The sequence below is a fragment of the Ovis aries genome, chromosome 7, assembly GCF_016772045.2.
Source record: "Ovis aries strain OAR_USU_Benz2616 breed Rambouillet chromosome 7, ARS-UI_Ramb_v3.0, whole genome shotgun sequence".
NCBI lineage: Eukaryota > Metazoa > Chordata > Mammalia > Artiodactyla > Bovidae > Ovis > Ovis aries.
Genome location: NC_056060.1, coordinates 48,230,618 through 48,243,798, shown reverse-complemented (window position 1 = coordinate 48,243,798; position 13,181 = coordinate 48,230,618). Strand labels below are relative to the sequence as shown.

At 40.0% G+C, this 13,181-nt stretch overlaps 1 pseudogene; it reads right to left on the bottom strand.

Annotated features, from left to right (window-relative positions):
* Positions 1-2,943: 2,943 nt before the first annotated feature.
* On the bottom strand, positions 2,944-3,239 carry LOC114115612 (large ribosomal subunit protein eL43-like; annotated as a pseudogene).
* Between the last annotated feature and the right edge of the window lie 9,942 nt (positions 3,240-13,181).

The following is a 13,181-nucleotide window of genomic DNA, read 5'->3' as shown; positions in this document are numbered from 1 at the left end:
AGAAGCTCTTTCCATCTCACAATGAAAATAAGATGCAGGGCACCAAACAACAACAACATCCCCTCCCATCTCCAGAGTAACCTACAGAGTAAAATGGTAGCTTACAATAAGCAAACAGCATGAAAACATAATGTATCAATTAATAAAGAAAAATAAAGTTTCCTCTCCCTGCTGTTCACTTATCCTGCTCATTTCTTAATAGTCCGACATTCATAAAAGGCCAAAGGACTCTGACCTTGACAAGCTAACTGAGCAGGAAAAGGCAATCATGTGTACAAGGCTGTCATCCACTCCACAAATTATGATAAAATATATCTCGGCACCAGAAAAAAGAGTTGCATATCTCCAGTGACATCCACAGTAGTACATTTAAGGATTTGAACAGAACAGCAATTCATTTTGCACTAACATGTTTTATGGTTATCATCAAGCGTTATGTCTTCAGAGACTGAAAGGTGATGGTTTTATGGACTCTGGATCCTCGCTGCATTATCTTCACAGCTCAGAAATTATCTCTCTCTCTTCTTTAATTTCCCCCTTCTCACTCCCTACCTTTGCCCCCCATTTAAAACAAAGCAGTCGTTTTTGTAAAGGAAACGAAAAAAAAAAATAAATTAAATGAATCCATATTACACAAAGGGCACAAAATGAACAGATTTCCAACCCTGAATAGTTTCAAAATGAATGATTATCTGGCTAATTAGTGAAATAAATAATAATAATTGCCTGTCCCTCCTCATTAGAGCCCTTAATAGTAAATGAAACTCCAGTGCAGAGTGCCAGTGAGCTGGTTTCACAGCACAGGACTCAGAGTTCTGAGTGGAGGAAATAAAAGAGAGATGACCCTAGCTGTCAGATGTCCACATACCAGCCCCCTCAAAAGTACCCATAAGAGAAAGAAAAATAGGGGCTTCAGAATCTGCAAAGCAGATGTCTGGGGGCTGAAAGGGAATATTTCTGGTTTCCTTTCGTGCTTAAGGGTTATACTAGGTTCCAGGCACCAAAGAATGAGCACCAATAGCTACGGACACAGACCATTAGGGCCAAAACATAGAAGGAAGGATTCACCCTTGTTCAAAGATAATTTGTTCAGCAATGTCCATGTTCTTAAGGTCTGATCTAATTTACTCACATCATCATTTACCCGAGCTGCTTGTTAAACCTTGGGTTCTAGACTCCCTCTTAGACCCACTGGCTTAGAAGCTCTAGGGGTGGCCCAGGGTGGGCGTGTTTAACAAGATTCTCTGGTGTGCAGTCTGAACCTGAAGTGGAGTACCCCTGCAAGAGTCAGTGGACAGTGAGTCTGGGCAACGCTGTGAAATAAACCCTGAGCTGCCTTGTTGGGGAAGATTATGTAGCAGGCAATCTCACTGAATTGGATCATCCCCCTGTAGAGATTTTTACCCTGTGGTTCAGTCACAATATCCTCTTGCCAGGGCTTCGCTCTGTCCTAGCCTCGCCACCACATTTGAAATTAGCAGAGAACCTTCTCACTGTTCTGCTTCTGGAATCAGCCCAGCCAAACCTATTACTCAACACTGAAAGCATCTGATTGGCTTCTAATGAGGCAGCAGATCAGCTTTTAGGGGTCTGTTCTCTGTGTGATGTATGAATGGAGCTCCCATTAATGTTAATCAGTGGGGAGTTCCCACTGCTCAGGCAATTGTATTGTAAACTCTTGCTACTTGATACTCCAGTCAACTTCTTCCTGTGTCTTGAAGTCCACAAGTGTTCAGGCATAAGCAGGAATTGTGAATGAAAAGGTCTTTAACCTTCTCTGGTTTTCTAAATAAACCTCCTTTCTCCGAGGCCCACATCCATGCTGCTCCCTCCACAATGACATATTTTATCCAATCACATTAAGTAATTAACCAGTGTAGCCATAATGTGCTTAGTCCTGGGGAGACAGAGGTGTTCCTTGAACTTGAGGAACTTACAGTCTGGCCTGGGTGACAGATGGGTAAAGGAACAATCATAAAACTGCTGTACACATAGAATGGACTGAGAAGGAAGCTTGGGGTGGAATTTCATATGATGAAGAGGAACTGCTCAAGAGGAGAAGAAATGATGCTCAAGAGAAGATGCTTTAAAGGAGAGCATTCCAGAAAGGGAAGGAAGAGCTTATATCAGCGCCAGCTTAACCTATAGTTTCCACTTGTCTGAATCTCTCACAGTAAGCACCATGCCCAGGACCCAACTTAATGTAGAGGACTGCAGAAATATTTTTGTTCTCATTTATTTTAAAAGTAAAAGCAAAAAAGATATATAATAATGAATTTAGCCTGGATTATACTCAGCTTTATACCAACAAAGTCATAAAATACAATATTTAATTTTTTAATGGAAGTAGAGGCACATCAAGGCAAAAAGGCCTAGGGTCTCAGAAGTCACAATGGGCTAAGTCATCAGCCCTGGGTTATGCAAAGATACAGGTGCAGAATAAGGTCTGGAACGACAAATGATGATACCTAAAGCACTCTGACCCCATACCCTGCAAAAGACACTTTTCTAAGAGCCTACTATTAACCTACTACTAACTTCTTTACTCTTCACAATCCAATGATGTAGGTACAACTACCACCACTTCTATTATAGAGACAGAGAAATCAAGGCAGACTAGGATAATCTCCCCAAAGTCATGCAGATAATACACTCACACAGTCATCCAGAAAACCAGGGCACTTCTCCAGGCCCTGTAACTCTAGAGTCCCCACACTTAAGCTTTATGTGGACACACCTCAAAGTATTCAGTTATCTGTGATGAACAGTCTACTTTCTTTTCTTCCAGTCAGCCACAAGCCAGTACTTTTGTAAAAAATAAAAACAATAAAAACAAATTCCTGGAAAAAAGAAATATGAAACATAAAAAAGACAAGCTTTTTTTTTTAAACATAAATTAACCCATTTATTATAGGCTAGCAACATTATCAAACGGTGGTGTTTCTATTGGTCCTTCAGTTCCTTCAGTCTCTGATGGCAGACTTTACTGTGACAGCAGAGGTTGTGTGCAGGTCCAGGCACCACCAGCTGCTGTTTTCATGCAGGAACCACAGTGCCAAATGCCCACAGTTCATCTCTTCATCTTGGTTTTGCCACAGAAGGAGCAGGGATACTTGGTGTGCTGGCTGATTTCAATTTTCTCAACCATTTTCCTGAGGGAGGCACCATAATGGGTCCTGTATTTGCCCATGATTCCAGCCTTCTTGGTACGTTTTGCCATGTTAACGCAACCTAGATCCAAGCCCAAGAACAAGACAAGCTTTTCTTTTCTTTTTTTTTTTTTAAAAAGACTAGCCTGGGGACTTCCCTGGCAGTCCCATGGTTAAGACTCTGCATTGCCAATGCAGGGGGCACAGGTTTGATTCCTGGTCAGGGAACTAAGATCTCACATGCCATACAGCATGGCATAGCCAAAAAACATTAAAAATAAATGAGTGAATAAATTAAAAGGCTTAAAAAAGATAAGCCTAATTTAGAAAAGATTAAATTCAAGATAAAGTTATGTTTCAGTAGTACTCTGATGTTGCAGTTGTGTCAAATTTCTATAAAAGTTGCTCATGCTTTCCCTCAATGTATATGTTTACCTGATCTCAAAGATTTGCAGACTAGCAAGAGTCTGTGTATCACACGTGAAGAGCACTGTTCTGGGGCTCCCGTCAGTAGAAAGAGCTACAATCTCTCTCTCAGGAGGGGAGTGGAAAGAAGTCACAACAAGGAGGATGCCACCTCCCCCAAAATGATGGCGAAAGGACTTGAGAAGGGGGAGGGATGGGACTCCAGAGTCAATAAGGTCCAGACCTTTGTCAACCAACTCGAGGGGACACTTTATACCAAGCACCCACGTGTGACAGGCATAGTGGGGCCATGTTGCCTGAGCCTCCTGCCGATTGAAGTCTCAAACTTTAGACTCTTGGTTCATGATCAAATGAGGTAATACATACATGTCATCACTGAGGCATACTCATAGATCACAACAGATGTTCAAGTATAAATTTTAAATTGGGCCCCATTAACAGTCCACACTCCCTACAGTACTCTATGATTTGGTATTTTTAATTTAATCTCTAATTTGTCTTATGGATCATACAACTGCACTGCATTATACAATTCTGCATCAAAACCTAACAATTTATTAATTGTAAAATTTATTAATTGTTATATACCACAGTTTTTTGTTTCCTTTCTATATTGAATTTTACATCATAAGTATATGATCATATGACCCTTCAATCCTACCCCTGGGCATATATCTGGAGAAAAACATGGTCTGAAAGGACACAGGCACCCCTGTACTCACTGAAGCACTATTTATAGTAGCCAGGACATGCAAGCAAACTAAATGTCCATCGACAGAGGAATGGATAAAGACTATGTGGTACATATATACCATGGAATATTACTCAGCCATTAAAAAGAATGAAATAATGTCATTTACAGTAACAAGGCTGGACCAAGAGACTGTCATACTAAGTGAAGTAAGTCAGAGAAGGAGAAATATCATATGACCTCCCTTATATGTGGAATCTAGAAAGAAATGATACAAATGAACTTAACTTACAAAACAGACTCACAGACTTAGAAAATGAACTCATGATTGCCAGCAGGGAAATGATGAAAGGAAGGGATAATTAGGGAGTTTGGGGTCAACATGTACACACTGCTATATTTAAAATGGATAACAAACAATGTCCTACTGTATAGCACAGCAAACTGCTCAATGTTATGTGGCAGCCTGGATGGGAGGGGAGTTTGGGGGGAGAATGGATACATGTATATGTATGGCTGAATTCCTTTGTAGTCCACCTGAAACTGTCACAACTGTTATAACACTGTTAATCAGTTATACTCCAAAATAAAAAGTTCTTTTTAAAAAAAAAATATATTGCTGAAAAAGTAGAATAAAGTAGGATGTTGTTAGCAGAATAATATTTTAAATATCCCAGGCAATAAGTTTATAGTAAATTATATTTCCTTATCTCTAAAATGAAAATGACCAATTAGATGTAAAAGACCTTGAAAATATTAAACTATTGTATTTAAACTACTGGTTATTAGTAGTTTAAAAAACAAGACAAAAGGCCCTGAAATGGAGTCTCTTAGGCTAAACCCCACGTCATCAAACCAAGAACTAACTTTATTACAATTTTGGCCCTCCCAGAAACAGAATCTTAAACCAGCCAATCCAGAATTGCCTAACCAGCAATAGTTAGGTAATCTGTCTGATAGACACCCACTATCCCCTAAAGGAAAGTAACCTTGCAATAAACAAGCCACTTTTCCCCTAGCATAACTTCCTCGTTCCTGCTCCATTCTGCCTATAGAAGACAGTCATTTTATACAGCTCCTCACTCCTCAAAGTGCCTTTCTATCTGCTAGATTAGAATGCCTGATTCTAATCAATTTTTGCTCAAATCAACTCAAAAGTGTTTAAAACACCTTAGTTTATCTTTGGAAGAGGAAACTGAGAAGACCTCCAAGCTTCCCAGAAGCAGCAAACAGCCAACTTAGGCTGCTTAAGCTCTCTCCTTTCTCTCTGTCCCTGGAGGTGTGGGCAAGTGCCTCTTAGAACCTAGTTCAAAAGTTTTTACATTATGAGCTTTCAGACTCTATTTAACGATTTCGTTTTTCAGACTGGGTCCATAAATTGGCTGGAGTCAGACTGAGTCTGACTTAAACCAGAGAGTATCTGAGGTCAGATTGGGCTGAACTTGAAACCAGATGGGGTCCAGGATCAGACTTGGTCTCACTTTAAGCTGGCCTAGGTTCAGTGTGAATAAAATTCTGTTTTAAGTCTGAACAGGAAGATTAATCTATCAAAGATAATCCTAGATTACAGTAACCACAATGGAGAACTTTTAACCTGGATAAGTTTATCCATTTAGGAGGCGCCCTAGAGAATGGCCACCCACTCCAGTATTCTTGCCTAGAGAATCCCAGGGACAAAGGAGCCTGGCAGGCTATATAGTCCATGGGGTCACAAGAGTCAGACATGACTTAGTGACTAAACCACCACCAAGCTTATCCATTTAGGAGGTGCCTAGAGTGTCTCAGTCAAGCACTGACCATAAAGAATAGAGGAAAAATTATTTTTCCTCCTCTACAGCATCTGGCAACCAGTCTGAGACTCACAGGGACATCTGCTCTCTCCACATTTGCAGATGGGATCCTGAGAAAATCAGCAGAAGCCGGCAAAAAGTGAGAACTCAAACCAAATTCAGTTCTCCCAGATTTCTATCTGCAGTGCCTGATTGAGAAAAGATGGCAAAATTTTATGTTGTCCCTTTCTGTCCAAATTCAGATTGGCAGGCAAAATATATAAGAATCAGATCTTTGAATTATAACTCATGACCATGCTTTTGGGTACCCATTGGTTGTTGGTCTGTTCTCTTCTTGGGATAGCTTTGCCCTTGTATGTCTCATTTTGTGTCTGAGAACTTAGAAAGGATCAAAAATACAGCCAGACACAAAGATGAATTGCAGTCTATTTGTGGCTAGGGTTCTACCAACTGTTGCCAGCTCTCAGAGGATTGACTAAATCTTTCTTCCTTTTTTCTTTGGTTATCTTTAGGAATGGCTATTGCTCTTGAGTAAGTATATTTTGCACCCTATTTGAAGATACCTCTCATGTTCATGAAGCTGTTCTATACTTCCAGGTGTACTTACTATTTGTCTTGGTTCAAATCTGACAAAGATAATCAAAAGGATTTTTTAAAAGTAGCCCTATGGTCAAAAGTTAGCCAAATTGGTAGCTGATATTCAGGAAGTCAAGAAACACCTGGAGTAACAGGCAAATTTGGCCTTGGAATGAGGAATGAAGCAGGGCAAAGACTAATAGAGTTTTGCCAAGAAAATGCACTGGTCATAGCAAACACCCTCTTCCACCAACAACACAAGAGAAGACTCTACACATGGACATCACCAGATGGTCAATACCGAAATCAGATTGATTATATTCTTTGCAGCCAAAGATGCAGAAGCTCTATACAGTCAACAAAAACAAGACCAGGAGCTGACTATGGCTCAGATCATGAACTCCTTATTGCCATATTCAGACTTAAATTGAAGAAAGTAGGGAAAACCGCTAGACCATTCAGGTATGACCTAAATCAAATCCCTTATGATTATACAGTGGAAGTGAGAAATAGATTTAAGGGCCTAGATCTGATAGATAGAGTGCCTGATGAACTATGGAATGAGGTTCGTGACACTGTACAGGAGACAGGGATCAAGACCATCCCCATGGAAAAGAAATGCGAAAAAGCAAAATGGCTGTCTGAGGAGGCCTTACAAATAGCTGTGAAAAGAAGAGAGGCAAAAAACAAAGGAGAAAAGGAAAGATATAAGCATCTGAATGCAGAGTTCCAAAGAATAGAAAGGAGAGATAAGAAAGCCTTCTTCAGCGATCAATGCAAAGAAATAGAGGAAAAGAACAGAATAGGAAAGACTAGAGATCTCTTCAAGAAAATTAGAGATACCAAGGGAACATTTCATGCAAAGATGGGCTCGATAAGGACAGAAATGGTCTGGACCTAACAGAAGCAGAAGATATTAAGAAGAGGTGGCAAGAATACCCAGAAGAACTGTACAAAAAAGAGCTGCATTACCAAGATAATCACGATCGCATGATCACTCATCTAGAGCCAGACATCCTGGAATGTGAAGTCAAGTGGGCCTTAGGAAGCATCACTATGAACAAAGCTAGTGGAGGTGATGGAATTCCAGTTGAGCTATTTCAAATCCTGAAAGACGATGCTGTGAAAGTGCTGCACTCAATATGCCAGCAAATTTGGAAAACTCAGCAGAGGCCATAGGACTGGAAAAGGTCAGTTTTCACTCCAATCCCAAAGAAAGGCAATGCCAAAGAATGCTCAAACTACCACACAATTGCACTCATCTCACATGCTAGGAAAGTAATGCTCAAAATTCTCCAAGCCAGGTTTCAGCAATACATGAACCGTGAACTTCCTGATGTTCAAGCTGGTTTTAGAAAAGGGAGAGGAACCAGAGATCAAATTGCCAACATCCGCTGGATCATGGAAAAAGCAAGAGAGTTCCAGAAAACATCTATTTCTGCTTTATTGACTATGCCAAAGCCTTTGACTGTGTGGATCACAATCAACTGTGGAAAATTCTGAAAGAGATGGGAATACCAGACCACCTGACCTGCCTCTTGAGAAATCTGTATGCAGGTCAGGAAGCAACAGTTAGAACTAGACATGGAACAACAGATTGGTTTCAAATAGGAAAAGGAGTACGTCAAGGCTGTATATTGTCACCCTATTTATTTAACTTATATGGAGAGTACATCATGAGAAATGCTGGAATGGAAGAAACACAAGCTGGAATCAAGATTGCCGGGAGAAATATCAATAACCTCAGATATGCAGATGACACCACCCTTATGGCAGAAAGTGAAGAGGAACTAAAGAGCCTCTTGATGAAAGTGAAAGAGGAGAGTGGAAAAAGTTGGCTTAAAGCTCAACATTCAGAAAAAGAAGATCATGGCATCTGGTCCCATCACTTCATGGGAAATAGATGGGGAAACAGTGGAAACAGTGTCAGACTTTATTTTGGGGTCTCCAAAATCACTGCAGATGGTGACTGCAGCCATGAAATTAAAAGACACTTACTCCTTGGAAGAAAAGTTATGACCAACCTAGACAGCCTATTCAAAAGCAGAGATATTACTTTGCTGACTAAGGTCCATCTAGTCAAGGCTATGGTTTTTCCAGTGGTCATGTATGGATGTGAGAGTTGGACTGTGAAGAAGGCTGAGTGCCAAAGAATTGATGCTTTTGAACTGTGGTGTTGGAGAAGACTCTTGAGAGTCCCCTGGACTGCAAGAAGATCCAACCAGTCCTTTCTGAAGGAGATCAGCCCTGGTTTCTTTGGAGGGAATGATGCTAAAGCTGAAACTCCAGTACTTTGGCCACCTCATGTGAAGAGTTGACTCATTGGAAAAGACTCTGATGCTGGGAGGGATTGGGGGCAGGAGGAGAAGGGGACGACTGAGGATGAGATGGCTGGATGGCATCACGGACTCGATGGACATGAGTCTGAGTGAACTCTGGGAGTTGGTGATGGACAGGGAGGCCTGGCATGCTGTGATTCATGGGGTCACAAAAAGTCGAACATGACTGAGCAACTGAACTGAACTGAACTGATTCAGAGCCTGTAGGGAACTTTTTTAAGACCTTCTCCCTTAACCTAAAATGAAGTTATATACCCAGAGCGAAATAAAAACATTCTGAAGCCTTTTTGTGGGAGGATCTACCAAAACATTTCAAAGAAACACAGCTCTAAATCTAGAACATAGGACTCTTTTGATTTCCCTCTGAGCTGAAGATCTCTCTGATAATAAAGAAGCAAACTGAAGATGATGCAGTTGAACAAATAGGCTGGAATCTTGATATCATTTAGGTTGCAATCCAGTTTTTTCTGAGGAATTAAATACAACTGTATTGTCCTACACATCTTTTCAAGAATAGAAATGTAATGCTAGAAACAACTCCAAGCCCACCTATCCTTTTTACCAATCTCAGATTGTCTCCTATCATGTCAAAAGGCTTGCAGATATTGTAAAATACCTGTGCTTAGGGAACAAAAGTCCTTCTTGGTGGAACTTGCATTCTTCCTCTATGCAATTTAAGATATAAATGTTCTCCCTGGTATCATCAAGAATCAAGGTAATTCATATCAGAAAAGAAAAAGAAAAGGAAAAGGCTATTTTGAACACTTGGCCTTAAAATTTGTTCTACAAATATTAGTAAAAAGTTCACACCATCCAAGCAGATAACCTTAACATATCATACAACTTTGGATGCAAAAGTTCTTTTGTAGGTTTCCCAAGTGGCTCAGTGATAAAGAATCCACCTGCCAATGCAGGAGACATGGGTTTAACCCCTGGGTAGGGAAGATCCCCTGGAGGAGGAAATGGTAACCCACTCCAGTATTCTCGCCTGGAAAGTCCCATGGACAGAAGAGCCTGGCTGGCTACAGTCCATAGGGTTGCAAAGAGTCAGACATGACCAAGCATGCACATATGTTCTTTTATAACCTAGTGAGTCTGTAGTAATCATACCTTTTTGTGGCTAAAATTAATAGCTAGGACTGGAAGCAACTTAGATGTCCATTGAAAGATGAATAGATACAGAAGTTGGGGTACACATACACAACTGAATACTACTCAGCTATAAAAAGGAATGCATTTGACTTGGTTCTAATGAGGTAGATGAACCTAGAGCCTATTACATAAAGTGAAGTAAGTCAGAAAGAGAAAGACAAATATTGTATATTAATGTATATACATTAATGGAATCTAAAAAGATGGTACTGATGAACCTATCTACAGGGCAGCGATGGAGATGCAGACATAGAGAAGAGACTTTTGGACATAGTTGGGGAGAGACTAGGTGGGATGATTTGAGAGAATAGCCCTAAAACATATACATTACCATATGTAAAGTAGAGAGAAAGTGGGAATTTCTCTATGACACAGAGAACTCAAAGCCAGTTCTGTGACAACCTAGAGGAGTGGGATGGGAAGAGAGGTGGGAGGGAGGTTTAAGGCGGGGGGGCACATACGTATACCTATAGCTGATTCATGGTGATGCATGGCAGAAATCACCACAATATTGTAAAGTAATTATCCTCTAATTAAAAATTGAATTAAAAAAATTTTTAAAGCTTTAAAATCTCTTTACATCCGCTTGTATGTTTATGTATGTCTGTATATGTTAAAAATGTGATTTTTTTCACCTCCAACAGTATCACCAAAATTGATTCATAAACAGCTCTGCTTAATTGACTTGAAGATAAATAAGTGTTTGTGTAAATAAAAAACACTTTCAGAAATTTAGAAACTAATCTAAATGTTTTCCAAGTTCACATGATCTAGGATGTGTGTGTGCATGCGGGCTTAGTCGTGTCCAACTCTGCGACCCTATGGACTGCGGCTGGCCAGCCTCCTCTGTTCATGGGATCTTCTAGGAAGAATGCTGGACAGGGTTGCCATTTCCTCCTCCAGAGTTTCCTCCTGACTCAGAGATTAAACCTGTGTCTCCTGCATTGGCAGGTGGATTCTTTACCACTGAACCATGTGGGAAGCCCATGGTCTAGGATAATCAGTAAATAAAAGCTAGTCTAGGTTTGTTGGTTTAATTTTAAAAGACACAGCACAGAGATACCAGCATTAAATATAATACTTTTATTCCTTCAGTTCAGTTCAGTCGCTCAATCATGTCCAACTCTTTGTGACCTCATGAACTGCAGCACACCAGGCCTCCCGGTCCATCACCAACTCCCAGAACCTACCCAAACTCATGTCCATTGAGTCGGTGATGCCATCCAACAATCTCATCCTCTGTCATCCCCTCCTCCTCCTGCCCTCAGTCTTTCCCAGCATCAGGGTCTTTTCAAATGAGTCAGCTCTTCGCATCAGGTGGCCAAAGTACTGGAGTTTCAGCTTTAGCATCATTCCTTCCAAAGAAATCCCAGGGCTGATCTCCTTCAGAATGGACTGGTTGGATCTCCTTGCACTCCCAGGGACTCTCAAGAGTCTTCTCCAACACCACAGTTCAAAAGCATCAATTCTTCCTTACTAAAGGTCAAAACAGCTTATGCTATCTCTATTACAGAATCTGTCAATAAGAAAAATAACTTAAGATGATGGTTAGCTGTTTAAAGTCTTGTGAAATATTCATGAGTAATCTAAGCATTCTGTTGTTTTCCTCTATTTCTTTGCATTGATCACTGAGGAAGGCTTTCTTATCTCTCCTTGCTATTCTTTGGAACTCTGCATTCAGATGCTTATATCTTTCCTTTTCCCTTATGTTTTTTGCTTCTCTTCTTTTCACAGCTATTTGTAAGGCCTCCCCAGACAGCCATTTTGTTTTTTTGCAATACTTTGGCTACCTTATGCGAAGAGTTGACTCACTGGAAAAGACCCTGATGCTGGGAGGGATTGGGGGCAGGAGGAGAAGGGGACAACAGAGGATGAGATGGCTGGATGGCATCACTGACTTGATGGACATGAGTTTGAGTGAACTCTGGGAGTTGGTGATGGACAGGGAGGCCTGGCGATTCATGGGGTCATAAAGAGTCAGACACCACTGAGCAACTGAACTGAACTGAATCTAAGCATACTTATTAAGAACAAGTAAATTAAACAGATGTAAGACAAAAGTTTACAAATTGACTTTTAAATAACAGTTATGGTGACAGATGAATGGATAAAGAAGTTGTGGTACATATATACAATGGAGTATTACTCAGTCATAAGAAGTAATGAATTAGAGTCAGTTGTAGTGAGGTGCATGAACCTAGAGCCTATTATACAGAGTGAAGTAAATCAGAAAGAACAAACATCATATATTAATGCACATATATGGAATCTAGAAAAACTAGTACTGATGAACCTATTTACAGAGAAGAAATGCAGACATAGAGAACAGTCTGGTAGACACAGCAGTGGAAGGACAGGGGAGGAGGAATTGAGAAAGTAGCATGACATATATACAGCATCATGTGTACAATAGATAACTAGTAGGAAACCTCTATATAACACAAGAAGTCCATCTTAGAGCTCTGTGATGACCTAGAGGGCTGGGAGGGGGGTAGAAAGGAGCCTCAAGAGGGAGAGGATATAGATAATTATGACTGATACACACTCATGTACGGCAGAGACCACCACAACATTGTAAAGCAGTTATCTTCCAATTAAAAAAAATTATGTTTCACAGCATGTCTACTTGAAAATACTTTCCAAAACTTTTCTGAAAACTTGAAACTTCAAAGTTATATTGAGGTAAGTAAAATTACAGATATTCACTCAATATCTAGATCATTTTCAAATGAGATAAAATACTGAAACATCAATTACTGAACACAGGTTTATTTATTTTCACTTTCTTTTTATAGAGAAATCAAAGACGTTTGGGTCTATTAGTAAACATGTTCTGGGCTACAGTGGAAAATTTACTACTAGGAAGAATATGCTTCTAGAAATTGTGTATTTATAAATTAGCCAATCTATAGAATTCTAATTTAACAGACAATCCGCAATTGCTTATTTCATATTTTTCATTAAGAACAAAGAATTCTAAAGGTAAACAATTCTAATCAATATATGCAAGTAAAACTTACTAGAAATAATAAGGGTGAAAGGAAACAACCTACAAGAC